Genomic DNA, 16366 nt, shown 5'->3' with positions numbered 1-16366 from the left:
AAATTGCAACTACCGATGGTATAAACAAAGCCTTTACAACTTCCAAAGGCCTAATTAAAAAATAAAAAATATGAGCAGTATTCCATCAACTTTAAGATTCTTCCATTCATAGGTAGTTACAAGAGCTATAAGCATGCAACTACTAAATTGCAACTACCAACAATGCAACTACTAAATTGCAACTACCAACAGTATAAACGAAGCCTTTACAACTTCCAAAGGACTAATTAAAAAATAAAAAATATGAGCAGTATTCCATCAACTTTAATATTCAGAATAAACGAAGCCTTTACAACTTCCAAAACTTTAATATTCAGAATAAACGAAGCCTTTACAACTTCCAAAACTTTAATATTCAGAATAAACGAAGCCTTTACAACTTCCAAAGGACTAATTAAAAAATAAAGAATATGAGCAGTATTCCATCAACTTTAAGATTCTTGCATTCGTAAGTAGTTAAAGAGCTATAAGCATGCAACTACTAAATTGCAACTACCAATAGTATAAACGAAGCCTTTACAACGTCCAAAGGACTAATTAAAAAATAAAAAATATGAGCAGTATTCCATCACCTTCAAGATTCTTCATATAGGTAGTTAAAGAGCTATAGAGCTGCAACTACTAAATTGCAACTACCAATAGTATAAACGAAGCCTTTACAACATCCAAAGGACTAATTAAAAAATAAAAAATATGAGCAGTATTCCATAGATTCTTCAAGATTCTTCATATAGGTAGTTAAAGAGCTATAAGCATGCAAGTCTTGTAAATTGCAACTACCGACGGTATAAACGAGCCTTTACAACTTCCAAGATTGTATAAGTAGTTAAAGAGCTATAAGCATGCAAGTCTTGTAAATTGCAACTACCGACGGTATAAACGAGCCTTTACAACTTCCAAGATTGAATCTTGGATTCATAGGTAGTTACAGGAGCTATAAGCATGCAAGTCGTGTAAATTGCAACTACCTATTGTATGAACATAACATATAAACGACGCCTTCACAACTTCCAAGAAATTAAAAAATAAAAAATATGAGCAGTATTCCATCAAGTGAAAGATTATTGCTTTCGGTAGATATCTTGGATTCATAGGTAGTTACAGGAGCTATAAGCATGCAAGTCGTGTAAATTGCAACTACCTATTGTATGAACATATAAACCACGCCTTCACAACTTCCAAGAAATAAAAAAATAAAAAATATGAGCAGTATTCCATCAACTGAAAGATTATTGCTTTCGGTAGATATCTGAGCAGTATTCCATCAACTGAAAGATTATTGCTTTCGGTAGATATCTGTATCAATAAGTTTTTATTGCAAGTCCAAAAACAAAAATGAAAAAAATTATTGAAATATCTGTATCAATATGTTTTTTTTTACAGAAGTCCATAAACAAAAATGAAAAAAAATTCTTGCTTTCAATAGATATCTGTATCAATATGTTTTTTTACAGAAGTCCATAAAAAACAAAAATGAAAAAAATATGTATCAATATGTTTTTTAACAGAAAGTCCATCAAAACAAAACACAAAGGCTGCGGCAATGGAAAAATATGAGTAGTAGATATATGTATCAGTGTTTAAACAATAGCCATCAACTGAAAGATTCTTGCTTTCAGTTGATATCTGTATCAATGTTTAAACAATATTCATCAAGCTTTCCATAGATATATCAATGTTTAAACAATAGTCATCAAACTTTCAAAAGATATCTCTGTGAATGTTTAAACAATAATATTGCAGAAACTCGTGCATTTTTTGTCAATTGAATTACTTGAATCTGAGCTCCAGTAGTATTCCCGAGTCTGACAAAGTTTCGGCATAAACGAGATTTAATAAATATAATATTCCCGAGTCTGACAAAGTTTCGGCATACACTAGATTTGTCTGAATGCACATGAACATATGAAAATACTCGTGGTACAAAGAAATGGTAGATATATGTATCAATGTTTAAACAATAGCCATCAACTGAAAGATTCTTGCTTTCAGTAGATCTCTGTATCAATATTTAAACAATATTCGTCATATCTGTATCTGTATCACTGTTTAAACAATGGTATTGCAGAAACTCGTGCATTTTTTCTCAATTGAATTACTTGAATCTGAGCTCCAACAGTATTCTAACCCAAAAATGCTGACTGAGTTACTAAATATAATATTCCTGAGTCTGGCAAAGTTTCGGCATAAACCAGATTTGTCTGAATGCACATGAACATATGAAAATACTCGTGGTACAAAGAAAGGTTAGGTTTTAAAAATAGAAACTGAGAAACCCTCGGCAAGAATATTCATGAATTACGCTCCAATTACTTTCAATTTTTACACGACCTAGCAAGATATAGTGACCAGGATTGCACCTAGATACTCATTTAGGTAGGATTTACAGTTTATTAATCTCCATCTATAGTACTAAACAATATCTGATGAAAATTACAATCTTGGTAGGAATGCCTCGAATTTACAGTTTATTAATCTCCATCTATAGTACTAAACAATATCTGATGAAAATTACAATCTTGGTAGGAATGCCTCGAAAACTGGAACACAAGTGAAGCATTTCACTAAAAATACGCTACCATTATTCATGGTATTCTTGTAAATAAAGAGTCGGTAGACACTTGTTCTTATGTTCCCATTGAACTATCTTGACGGTGGTTCTGAACCTTGGTTACTTGGTGTTGGATTTGATCCGCCAGTTCCATTATCTGGGGGTCCAACACCCCATTTCCCTTCTTACTCTGAAGGCTCAATAACATGAACTCCTCCATCTGTCATTCCAAGAATGAATTGATTCGGTTCGGATGGGATGTAAAGCGACGACTAGGGGATATGGATTACTGCTGCATAAATAACCCAAACAATAAATTAAATCGTAATATGCCTTGAACAATAAATCAAATCATAGTATGCGCTTGTCAAAAAGCCAAGTCTTAAAAATAGATGTATCAACCATGACAGAATGAAAAAGTCCATTTACATGTTCATTCTCGATGGTAAATATGCAGAAGGTGCAATGCGACAGTGAGGGATCAAGCTTTCTGCATCAAACACTCCAACTGCACCATCACAGAAGCTCGGATAAACTAGGATGTTGTCACATGAGTATATGGTGCTTGGCGCTTGAAATAGGAGTAGATAGGGAATCATGAGGAGACCACTGCAATCCAACCATGTAACAAGTTCATCCAATCAGATACAGAAGGTAAGTGACATTATATAACTGTCTATAACCATGTAACAAGTTCATCCAATCAGATACAGAAGGTAAGTGACATTATATAACTGTCTATAACCATGTAACAAGTTCATCCAATCAGATACAGAAGGTAAGTGACATTATATAACTGTCTATGTTTGAATTCAAAAATGCTTACAAGTACTTACATGGCGATATATAGTAAGCTGCTTCTCATGAACAACGAACAAGTGAATTTAATTATTATGAGACTGTACTGTTGTATCCTCGACTGGTGGTGATGATCTTCCTGGCATGGCGCCTCCGGAAGCATCATATATATAGTAAGCTGCTTCTCATGAACAACGAACAAGTGAATTTAATTATTATGAGACTGTACTGTTGTATCCTCGACTGGTGGTGATGATCTTCCTGGCTGTACTGGTACAACTTTTGACTTCCGCTAGTCCCACCCATCTATACCCCATAATAGACGTAACTGCCAAAAGACGTGTTTGAGTGCATGAACTTTTTTACTCGGTAAATTTATGTATTTTTTAAAGTGAACATCATGGAGGCAGACTATATAATAATAAAAGAAACTATATACCTGGGCATCAGTTTCAGAAGACACTAACACATTCAAAATATGTGAAAAGGCCAGGCCTGTGCTTTTCTTTTCCTCCAGCTTTTTTTTTAGCTTTAAAGATTGCAGCAAGTTCAGAGCATGCCGCTTAAATGCCATTTTTGGTAAAAGGGCACAATGAAGAAAAATGATAAGAATTTTAAATTCAAAGATATATTCACAGGCAACACCTCATCAACTCAAACATTGTGTATTGTGTATTTGAATTGATGAATCCTCCATGCCAATTGGAATGATGTTATTGTCTTGAGGGTGGAAAGCCAGAAAAGTGGCTCCAGGAGGAGGTTGCATGAAATATGCAATGACCTACAATGTATCTCTAATTAGTATGCCGTAGCCTGCCGTGAAACGGGTGATTCAGATAAATTGTGAGCCTTTGAAATCTTAGCCTATAGTGAGGAACGTTACGCAAGAGCCTTCTAGAGTTGTCCTGAACTGAACACCATTACCCCCATAATTTGAAAGTTGACGGTGGGATTAGAGAATAAACCCCTAATTAGCATGCCATGAAACCAGTGATTTAGATAAATTGGGAGCCTTTGAATTCTTAGCCTATAGTGAGGAACATTACACAGAACCTTCTAAAGTGATCCTGAACTGAACACCATTACCCACACATAATTTGAAAGTTGAAGGTGAAGACATTAGAGAATAAATCCCTAAGCAAACCAATGTACCAAGAAATTATATATTATATATATAATCGGAAACATTGAAATGAAACTGGTCTTTAGGTAAAAGGCTCTGTTACCTTAAATGTCATCATATTGAACAAGGAGACCTTGCCACCAAAAGCAGACATCATATGCCTATAGTGAGGAACATTACACAGAACCTTCTAAAGTGATCCTGAACTGAACACCATTACCCACACATAATTTGAAAGTTGAAGGTGAAGACATTAGAGAATAAATCCCTAAGCAAACCAATGTACCAAGAAATTATATATTATATATATAATCGGAAACATTGAAATGAAACTGGTCTTTAGGTAAAAGGCTCTGTTACCTTAAATGTCATCATATTGAACAAGGAGACCTTGCCACCAAAAGCAGACATCATATGTGAATCATTCTTAGACAAAGCTGTACAAGCAGCCGCTTCTTCTGGATTTGTGTCAACAATGTCATTATTCATAACGACCCACTAGCTTGCTGCCACATCCGTGGTGGAATCATTACTACATAAGAAAACAGCTGCAAATTATATGTCAAAAATTACAACTAACAAATAAATAAATAAAACAAGCTAAAATAAGAAGGAAGCAAATGACAACTATTTAAGAACCCCACCTTTCCAGATGGATTCGAGTCACTCCGCGGCCATTTTCATAGGTTATGGAGAGCATTGGATGCCAGTGCTAAAACAGCGACACCGGAATTGGTGTATATCAGTCTTACTACCTGCAAGAAATAGCACATTCCTTGTTTGGATCGATCAATATCGACAGAATTTAGTGTTTTCTGTGTAATAGAAGGATGATTGCATACCTCGCTCGCATGCATTGTGGCAGGCAACCTAGAGACCTACACTGACCCGAATCATTGATTCAGTCAATTTCCAGTTCTTGCTCGTCTGTAACCTCATCTAGAAGCCTTGGTTTAACATCTGGGGTCGGACTGCTATCTATACTACTCTGCACACATGTCTCGAGTGTAGATAATTGTTAGAATCCATTGATCATATCATCCTATTCAAGATATGCCAAAATAATGGTTAATAGAACATTTGAAAGGGGAAAAGAACAAAATCCTATGGTATATGGAAACTTGAAAGCAACAATATATGGACTCTGGAGTGAAAGTTTAGAAAATGATAAAAGTTTTGAAAATGGATATGGCTGGACAAATATGAAGCTCTTACAAAATTGGTCTTTGACAATGTAGGTGGAAGTCTCCCCGAACGTTCGATAGCGCTGGGCAGGGAGCCAGGAGCATTGATTGCTGGAAACATGACATTCACAATTGAAGTTTGCATAGTAAAAAAGATCTAGTTAGAATTTAAACTTTATCATTAATTAGCAGTGCATGTTTAGCAGTGCATGTACATAGTAAATGTGCATGGAAGAAGCAATTTACCTTTGTTGTCATTGTCTCTGGTGGCACTCTCGTTCCCTCAAAGGATCACTCTCCAGCATGCGAATTAAGCGAAATCCCTCTGCATTGGCTAAGATCAATATGCCATTGAACTTTAACATAAGCGAAATCCCTCTGCATTGGCTAAGATCAATATGCCATTGAACTTTAACATTAATTAGCTGTGCATGTACATAGTAAATGTGCATGGAAGAATCGATTTACCTTTGTTGTCATTGTCTCTGGTGGCGCTCTCGTTCCCTCAAAGGATCACTCTCCAGCATGCGAATCAAGCTAAATTAAGCTAAATCCCTCTGCATTGGCTAAGATCTTTATGCCATTGTCATTTGTTGTGAATGCAAACGAGGAACCATCTTTACTGAAATGAAGGCGAGGACTAGCCTGCAGCTTTTTGGAATAAGCACAAAGATTATACACTGAGATGAGATGTGATCAAGACAACTTAAAATAATCCGTTGAAACTTTTTCGGTCAAAATCATTATCTCTCAAACTCTAAAAATAAACCATCCTCATCTTCAAAAGAAGCTTCTTACCCAACTACCCTCAACATCAATTGTTGTGAGGATATTAGTGTTATCCATGTCCTGAAACTTTATTTGAAATTCATTACCTGTTCCCAAAACTTATTTTGTAATATTCTTTTTTTATAGGATCAAAGTGGACAGAATCTGCCCATGGTAACATGGTATTCATGGTGGTATTTGCCCATGGTATTTTCAATCATTTTGAGGGAAAAACGATAAAATAAAGTTTCTAGAGAGTACATCACTCTATAAAAGGGGATAGGAGGTAAAAGGGGATAGGAGGAGTTTCTAGAGAGTACATCACTCTATAAAAGGGGATAGGAGGTAAAAGGGGATAGGAGGCTGACAGTATTTCAGCTGTGGGGATCTGATTGGCGCACCTTTATGCTCGCTACCACTGATATTGCAGTCAAAGTCAAGCAAATACAAGCGTGCCAATGGTCACGATCTTGACCAACAAAACTCATTGTCTCTCTTTTCTTTTTCTAGAAGGGATAAATGATGTGAGTCTTCCATGCGGAAGCTGCTGACGCTGACAGTTTGAAAGTTCAGCCTAAATATCGTTCGATGGATGGCGAATGAGAGCCTCTTTTGGAAAAATGAAATTCCATTTTCATATTTAAAATAAACCGACCAAAAATTTATAATCGCTAACAGAGCACATCTCAACTTTCCCGGCGCAACCTTTTGTTAGGAAGGGATTCTCAATTTCCCCTGCCCAACAGCTTTTGAAATTAGACTGGTAACACACCTTTTGTAACTTTGGTTTCGATTTATAATTTGATCAATATGACTGGTAACACACCGTTTCGGAATCGATCTGAAATGCGGTCACGAGCTGGAACAGATTTGAGATGCGCCACCGGTGCAGTCTCGAATTTTCCCAAATGGTGTCTCTTCCACCGATGTGGCGGCTCCCGTGGAGCCATAGCCAATCTGACTGTTGGATTTAGCGGGATTTGGAGAAATTTGACGGCCAGATCTGCGGAATCTGACGGCTACCATTTGCCTAATCCCACGGCCCAGATTTACAAAAATTCGACGGTTCAGATTGATTGAGATCCGACGGCCAAAATTGGCCAAGATCCGACGGTCAAGATTGGCCAAGATCTAACGGCCGAGATTGGCCGAGAACCAATGGCTCGGATTGGTTGAGATCCGACGGCCCAGATTGGGCTAGAACCAACGGCTCAGATTGGAAGAGATCCAACGGCCCAGATTGGACGAGATCCAGTGGTTCGGATTGGGCGACATCCAACGGCCCAAATCTATCGAGATTTGACGGACCATATTTCTTTAGATCCGACGGGCCAAATCTAGCAGATCTGACAGCCCAGATTGGGCTAGATCTAACGGCCCAGATTGGGCGAGATCTAACGGTTCAGATTGGGTAGATCTGACGGCTCAGATTGGACCAGGGCTGAAGGCCCAGATTGGGCAAAAACCAACGGCTCAGATTGGGCTAGTTCGGACGGCCCAGATCTATCGAGATCTGACGGCCCCAGTTTGCTAGATCCGACGGCCCATATTTGCAAATCACGATAAATTATAAATTATCGATACGTCGTTGGTAGATAAGTTATAAAGAATAAGTTATGACCTGATACGTCACTGACAGTAAGTTATCAGATGATAGCTAATATTTTTTGATAACTTGTCGACATAGCTTATTATTTTTAGATAAGTAATCAGATGATAACTTCTTATTTTTGGATAAGTTATCAGAGATAGCTTATTATATTTAGATAAGTTATGAGATGATAGCTTATTATGTTCAGATAACTTATCAGAGATAGCTTATTATATTTAGATAAGTTATAAGATGATAGCTTATATGCTGGGATAAGTTATCAGAGATAGCTTATTATACTTAGATAAGTTATAAGATGATAGCTTATATGTTCGATAAATTATCAGAGATAGCTTATTATATTTAGATAAGTTATAAGAGTATAGCTTATATTTTCGATACGTTATCAGAGATCGCTTATTATATTTAGATAAGTTATTAGATGATAGCTTATATGTTTGGATAAGTTATCAGAGATAGCTTATATGTTCGGATAAGTTATCAGAGATAGCTTATTATATTTAGATAAGTTATAAGAGTATCGCTTATATTTTCGATAAGTTATCAGAGATAGCTTATTATATTTAGATAAGTTATTAGATGATAGCTTATATGTTTGGATAAGTTATCAGAGATAGCTTATATGTTCGGATAAGTTATCAGAGATAGCTTATTATATTTAGATAAGTTCTAAGATGATAGCTTATATGTTCGGATAAGTTATCAGAAATAGCTTATTATATTTAGATAAGTTATAAGATATAGCTTATTATTTTCTGATACGTTATCAGAGATAGCTTATTATATTTGGATAAGTTATAAGATGATAGCTTATTATTTTCAGAGAAGTTATCTATTGATAACTTATCAGATGATAACTCTATAAATTATCCACGATAACTTGTCGGTAATAAGCTATCAGCTGATAACTTATATGGCCAGATCTGAGCCGTTGAGGATGTGACAAGTGGCGTCCGTCCGATGGCCAGATCTAGGCCATTGAGAACATGACAAGTGGCGCCCATCCGATAGGCAGATCTGAGCCGTTGAGGATGTGACAAGTGGCGTCCGTCCGATGGCCAGATCTGGGCCATTGAGGACGTGACAAGTGGCGCCCATCCGATAGGCAGATCTAGGCCATTGAGGACGTGACAAGTGGCGCCATCCAATCGCAAGATCTGGGCCATTGAGGACGTGACAAGTGGCGCCTATCCGATAGGCAGATCTGGGCCATTGAGGACGTGACAAGTGGCGCCATCCAATCGCAAGATCTGGGCCATTGAGGACGTGACAAGTGGCGCCTATCCGATAGGCAGATCTGGGCCATTGAGGACGTGACAAGTGGCGCCATCCAATCGCAAGATCTGGGCCATTGAGGACGTGACAAGTGGCGCCCATCCGATAGGCAGATCTGGGCCATTGAGGACGTGACAAGTGGTGCCATCCAATCGCAAGATCTGGGCCATTGAGGACGTGACAAGTGGCGCCATCCAATCGCAAGATCTGAGCCGTTGAGGACGTGACAAGTGGCGCCATCCAATCGCAAGATCTGAGCCGTTGAGGACGTGACAAGTGGCGCCATCCGATTGCCAAATCTGAGCCGTTGAGACGTGACAAGTGGCGCCATCCGATTGCCGAATCTGAGCCGTTGACGGCGTGACAAGTGGCCCCATCCGATTTCGAGATCAGATTCCTTCCAATTTTTCCGTCACCAATGACATGCGTTTGACTCTTTATAAACTTGAAGGAAAGGTTTCTGTTTAACGATGTGGGATAATATTGTGTGGAGTGTTAGCTGCATTTTATCGGCGGATGGCGGGAGTAACAAGCGATGGTAAGCCCATTCATTCACATAGCGCTCCACCTAAACTTTGGATCAGTGTGGCGGCACTGCTGTGGATCAATGAAGATTTCAGATAGCAACGCATATGTATAACTAGTGTCCGACGGTTTTTGTTTCAGATGGAAATTTAGTTCCTGTGGAGTGTCATCACTCTTAATTAACGCGAAGTGCAACATCGAGAATATTTGGAACATGATTGCCGCATTGAGAAACTTCATCTCAGAAACGCGGTGAGACTACTCAGACAGACGACAGCTAAACACGGACAAATGGCCGGCTATTTACTCATCTCCACAATCATCAAAAAAATAAAATAAGAAAAAAATGTCAGCGTTGGCGTTCTGTTTATGGCTGTCACGCATTTCACAAGCGCATCTCTTTCAAAATCCAAATCCAAGCAGTACTCCTCAGATGAGCCGTGTGAAATCGGTCTTTCTCCATGCAAGAACGCCTATATATACATTCCGAGTCTCCTAGTGCTACCGTGCAAGACATTCCAGAGGCAACTAATACTTCTAGCCAATAACTGGGAATGCCCATATATATATTCTGAGAATCCTAGTGCTGTTGAAGAAGATCTTGCAGAGTCAATTCATTCTGCTAGACAAGAATTGAATTGGTTTTTATCTGCCAAATTTCAATTGCAGAGGAGGCGAAATGTCGAGGACATACATGACATTAGGAGAACTGAGGACTATGTTGATCGTTCAAGCTCTATTTTTTCCTAATGTATGTAGGTTCTCGACTTTTATGCCTTTTTTTTATAACACATTCTTCCTGCTTCCTTGGTGGTGGGGATGCCTCTAATTTAATGAGAAGAACCCTTTTCATAGTAAATTAATTTAATGAGACATGTCACAATAAGAATTTTACTCATGTAGTAAATTAATTTAAGGAGACATGTCACAATAAGAATTTTACTCATGCCAAATAAGAATTTTACTCATGCCATTTAAGGAGACATGCCACAATAAGAATTTTACTCGCCATTTTTCTAATGTATTAGGCCATTTTTCCTAATTTTTCCTAGGTGCTCGACTTTTATGCCATTTTTTTTTATAACACATGCTTCCTCCTGCTTCCATGGTGGTGGGGATGCCTCTAATTTAATTAGAAGAATCCTTTTCATAGTAAATTAATTTAAGACATGCCACACTAATAATTTTACTCACCTTTCAGTGGAGGATGATCCAACCAATATATGTAGATTCACAACTTTTTATGCCATTTTTTCTAATGTATGTAGGTTCTCGACTTTTATGCCCTTTTTTTATAACACATGCTTCCTGCTTCTATGGTGGGGATGCCTCTAATTTAATTAGAACTCTTTTCATAGTCGCTCTTTTCATAGTCGAGATTTTTACATATGGATTATCGACATACATTCATAATAGCGTATACCAATATATACCTGCATAATAACCCACAAATCTAATCAAGATTGAGATCCACCCATTTGAAAGACAAAGATAATATACACACTAAGCTCACACCTAGTCAAGATTGAGATCCACCCATTAAGCTCAAACCTAGTCAAGATTGAGATCCACCCATTTGAAAGACAAAGATAATATACAGCTCAAATCTAGTCATCCACCCATTTGAAAGACAAAGATAATATACACACTAAGCTCCGTGGATAATTGAAAGGGGTGGATGGGAGGGATAAATTTAAGCTCCGTGGATAACTGAAAGGGGTGGATGGGAGGGCTAAATTTAAGTTGTGATTGTATGAATAACTTAATGGATTACACATACTTAGTGGTGAGTTTTGGTATTGCATTTTCTATACCTTTAACTGAATTCTTGAGTTGTTCTAAATTTTTTTTAATATTGACCATTCTATTGTTCTCCTATTCCTATTTTTTCTTGAAATTTTCTGAAATTTTATCTGTTTGGGCATATAAATCAACATCCTTTCCTTATTTCAACATACATTTTGAATGCCAATTTCTTAGGCTTCAATTTCTTAGATCAGAGCCTAATTCTAAGAATTTCACCTTTGCTATACAATGTGTTTACAATGTGTTAACAATCTAAATTGCATCTCTACAATGTGGCGTCCCTATCTATATTTTGCATTATATTGTCTAGGTTTTGCATTATAGGAAAGGGCAATTTGATAAGGATGCATATGATTTAGCTATCAAAGAATATGATATTTAATTGGAGAACAAAGGTGTATACCTAACAATTAGAATGCATATCTATTGGGAATACACCTCAAAGGTGTTTAGCTAAATAAGTTGAATAGATCTTGGATTTTTCACATCGGGGCATATTCATGATTTAATATCTGAGATAGACCATGTTGATGGTATTTTTAATAGTTATTTTTGTTAATACAAGTATTGTTCTAGGGAAACACCCTAAAAGATATTGAAAATATTGAAAGGAGATCATTACAACACGTGAAGGCTTGGAGTGAGGAAAATCTCCACCAGAAATTTGAAAGTTGGTTTCTTTAGTAGTTATATGCTTCTTGGGAACTGTTGGTCGATATCCTTTCTGTTCGTTGGTATCATGATACTCAACATGCTAGGGGTGTCAATATACATGGAGCTCTTTGTCAGGATCATTGGTTGATAAAGACATAAGTCTTGCTTTTCATATCCATGACACATTGAAGATTGAGATTGCACTAATAGCGAATATGTTAATGAGAAGATCACATTGTGTGGTTGAAGAATCATGTTATGCAATGATTAAGTTAACAAATCAAAGTCACCTATTAAAACGATATCAATTTATGAATATGTAGATGCCACCAAGGATTCATTTGGCTCCCATTCATAAAGCTCACCATCTTCCAATAGGTTATCCTATGTTTCCACAACTCTGCATGATTCCAATGACTCACTGAAAATCCAACATTCCGGTGGTAAATTAAGCCTTTTTTTATTAGTTTGTTCAATATAACTTCTCATTTTTTCAAGGGAACTTTGGAATAAATAATTTGATGGATGTTCAAATGGACACGCCTTTGGTGTTGTAGTCATTCACCTTCCATAGTCCACTACATTATCAACCATGAGTGACATATCATTGAGCCTAACCTCACTGATGTTAACTAGTCCTTTTGCTATCAATGCGGTAAATATATGTGCTATTGACATGCCCTTTGGATAATAGCTTTTCTTCTAATGATGTTCTCGGTCCAAGTGGAACTGACACATTAGACATGAGTCAAGATGGGGTAATTGGTGGTGTACTTTGGATAATAGCTTTTCTTCTAATGATGTTCTCGGTCCAAGCGGAACTGACACATTAGACATGAGTCAAGATGGGGTAATTGGTGGTGTAATTGATTCTTTTAAATCACTCTCTAAGTTGCCAATTACACCGAACTGCATATTTAACTTACCTTACCCCAATTCAACTAATGCCATTCTTTGGTGGTGTAATTGAGTTGTTAATCACACCTTACCACATATTTAACCCACCTTACCCCAATTCAACTAATGCCATCCATTGGTAGTGTAATTGATTCTTTTAAGTCACTCTCTCAGTGGTCAATTACACCTTATTACATATGTAACTGTCCTTACCCGAATTCAACTAATGCCATCATTTGGTGGTGTAATTGATTCATTTAAATCACTCTCTCAGTTTCCAATTACACCTTACTACATATTTAACTTACCTTACTCCAATTCAACTAACGCCATCCTACATATTTAACTGACCTTACTCCAATTCAACTAATGCCATCCTTGAGAGTGACTTTGATGTATCCTTTATCTCATCATTCTTAGAATTCCTTACCTATTGGACCTAGTCATTTCTGAAACAACATGATTGTGTTGCTTTGTAAGTGACAGTGATAATGGGTCGCTAGATCAAAAATTCCACAAATTCCGCACTTATAAAGCTTGCAATTCATGTAAAATAGTTCATAATCAAACAAATTAATATAATAAGTTGACAAATAGATTGACAATTGCTAGAATCATAGTCATCTTCACTTGCATATAGATCTCAAACAACTACTCTATTAGGTTCATCTGTTAACTAATTGGATTAGGTTAGGTTCATGTATTAACTAATCTTAGTGAGACCTTTGAGCCAAGTTGCGATCAAATATTAACACTTTGATTGTATGTAGATGTGAAATCAATGTGCATGGTTCTTCTTTAGTGATCGATGAGAATGTGGAGATTGTTGATCTAGTGGCTAGTGCAATTTGATTTAGCTAGGCTTGAACAACTTGTACTCGAAAATTTATCAATCATTTAGCTAGGTGCAAGAACTAATAGTTCTCCTTTTTATGTTTTATCTTCTCCCCTTTTTTGATTTAGCTAGGCTTGAACAACTTGTACTCGAAAATTTATCAATCATTTAGCTAGGTGCAAGAACTAATAGTTCTCCTTTTTATGTTTTATCTTCTCCCCTTTTTATGTTTCATCTTCTCAGCAATAACAATTCCACTTTTGTGTTTTATCTTCTCAGCAATAACAATTCCACTTTTGTTGTGTCCTCTACAATTTATTAGTTGGATTGCTTGTCAATTTGCTTGAATTTGCCAATCTTTTCATGTCAATAGCTAGGCTTCAACAACTTGTACTCGAAAATTTATCAATCATTTAGCTAGGTGCAAGAACTAATAGTTCTCCTTTTTATGTTTTATCTTCTCCCCTTTTTATGTTTCATCTTCTCAGCAATAACAATTCCACTTTTGTGTTTTATCTTCCCAACAGTAACAATTCCACTTTTGTTGTTTCCTCTACAATTTATTAGTTGAATTGCTTGTCAATTTGCTTGGATTTGCCAACCTTTTCATGTCAATATAGACAACTAATAACTTGTCCTTTTGCTTTTCGATTAACGTGTGACTTATTCTAGATGGATTTGGCTTCTTTCTCCAATTATTCTTGGCTTTAATAGTCAGTGCCTTACTATCAATATCTTTCAATGTCCATACTTCGGACTTGAAGTTGACCTCTCATTGGAGAAACATTTAGAGTACAACTAGGTATTCCAATAGGACATACTTTTCGCATTCAAGAACTTTTATGATTTTTTTGTCAAAATCATTGAAATTCACGAAAAGTAATTAACATTCTAGGTTCGTACATACGTCAATTTCTCGATATAGATGTTAAATATTTCATTTAAACATAATGTAGAAAAGCAAACATTTTGTAAAACCATTCATTAGACAATGACAAAATTTGTCTGTATATAAATGTTAAATATTTCATTTAAACATAATGTAGAAAAGCAAACATTTTGTAAAACCATTCATTAGACAATGACAAAATTTGTCTGTATATAGATATTAAATATTTCATTTAAACATAATATAGAAAAGCAAACATTTTGTAAAACCATTCATTAGACAATGACAAAATTTGTCTGTATATAGATGTTAAATATTTCATTTAAACATAATGTAGAAAAACAAACATTTTGTAAAACCAAAAGCAAACATTTTATAAAACCATAAGCAAATATTTTGTAAAACAATTCATTAGACAATGACAAAATTTGTCTCTACAAGATGTTAAATATTTCATTTAAACATAATGTAGAAAATCAAACATTTTGTAAAACCATTCATTAAACAATGACAAAATTTGTCTCTATATAGATGTTAAATATTTCATTTAAAATGTTAAATATTTCATTTAAATATAATGTAGAAAAGCAAACATTTTGTAAAATGACAAAATTTGTCTCTACATAGATGTTTAATATTTCATTTAAACATAATGTAGAAAATCAAACATTTTGTAAAACCATTCATTAGACAATGACAAAATTTGTCTCTATATAGACGTTAAATATTCCATTTAAATATAACGTAGAAAAACAAACATTTTGTAAAACCATTCATTAGACAATGACAAAATTTGTCGACATAACACAAGCACATATAGACGTTTCTATCTTTTTATTATGCATTGTGCTTATTGCAAAAACAAACATGGATGATATTTATATTTTATCTTTTTATTATAAATTGTTCTATCACACTCACTTAAGATCCCTTCATTGAAACAATTATCATTAAATCAAGTTTCCCCTTCCTTACATTGAAACAATTATTTTAAATCAAGTTTTCCAATTTCTATAAGCATCTATCTTGCTTATCTTCATATCTTCACAAAATTTTTGTTGGATAAAAAATACTCATAAAAATAACTAATAATTGATAAAAATTACTCATAAATAACTAAAAACCCATAATTTTTGTTGGATAAAAATAACTAATAATTGATAAAAATTACTCATAAATAACTAAAAACCCATATGAATAATCTATAATGAAATGAAAATCAAAATCAATGTCAATTGTTGAATCATTAATTCATGATCATGCTTGCCTATCTTCCTATCTTCACAAAATTTTTGCTGGATAAAAAATACTCATAAAAATAACTAATAATTGATAAAAATTACTCATAAATAACTAAAAGCCCATATATGAATAATCTATAATGAAATGAAAATCATGTCAATGGTTGAATCATTAATTCATGATCATGCAGTTTAGCTTTGCTTTTCC

General features: G+C 35.5%; 1 long non-coding RNA gene across 2 annotated transcripts; it reads right to left on the bottom strand.

Moving 5' to 3' along the window:
• Positions 1-2681: 2681 nt before the first annotated feature.
• Positions 2682-6296, bottom strand: LOC149207563 (uncharacterized). 2 transcript variants are annotated; one of them, XR_016252664.1, is made up of 9 exons: positions 6125-6296; positions 5903-5990; positions 5688-5795; positions 5315-5460; positions 5117-5227; positions 4833-5020; positions 3494-3677; positions 2981-3160; positions 2682-2843 (listed from the first exon to the last, which is right to left on the bottom strand). It is a non-coding gene; the product is annotated as an uncharacterized LOC149207563 (long non-coding RNA). The 2 variants fall into 2 exon arrangements; XR_016252663.1 differs by having other exon boundaries at positions 5903-5981.
• Between the last annotated feature and the right edge of the window lie 10070 nt (positions 6297-16366).

This window comes from Pinus tabuliformis, chromosome 1_2 (assembly GCF_031772625.1).
Source record: "Pinus tabuliformis cultivar Carrire ecotype Pingquan chromosome 1_2, CPIR1, whole genome shotgun sequence".
Lineage (NCBI taxonomy): Eukaryota > Viridiplantae > Streptophyta > Pinopsida > Pinales > Pinaceae > Pinus > Pinus tabuliformis.
This window is presented reverse-complemented; position numbering and strand designations above follow the sequence as displayed.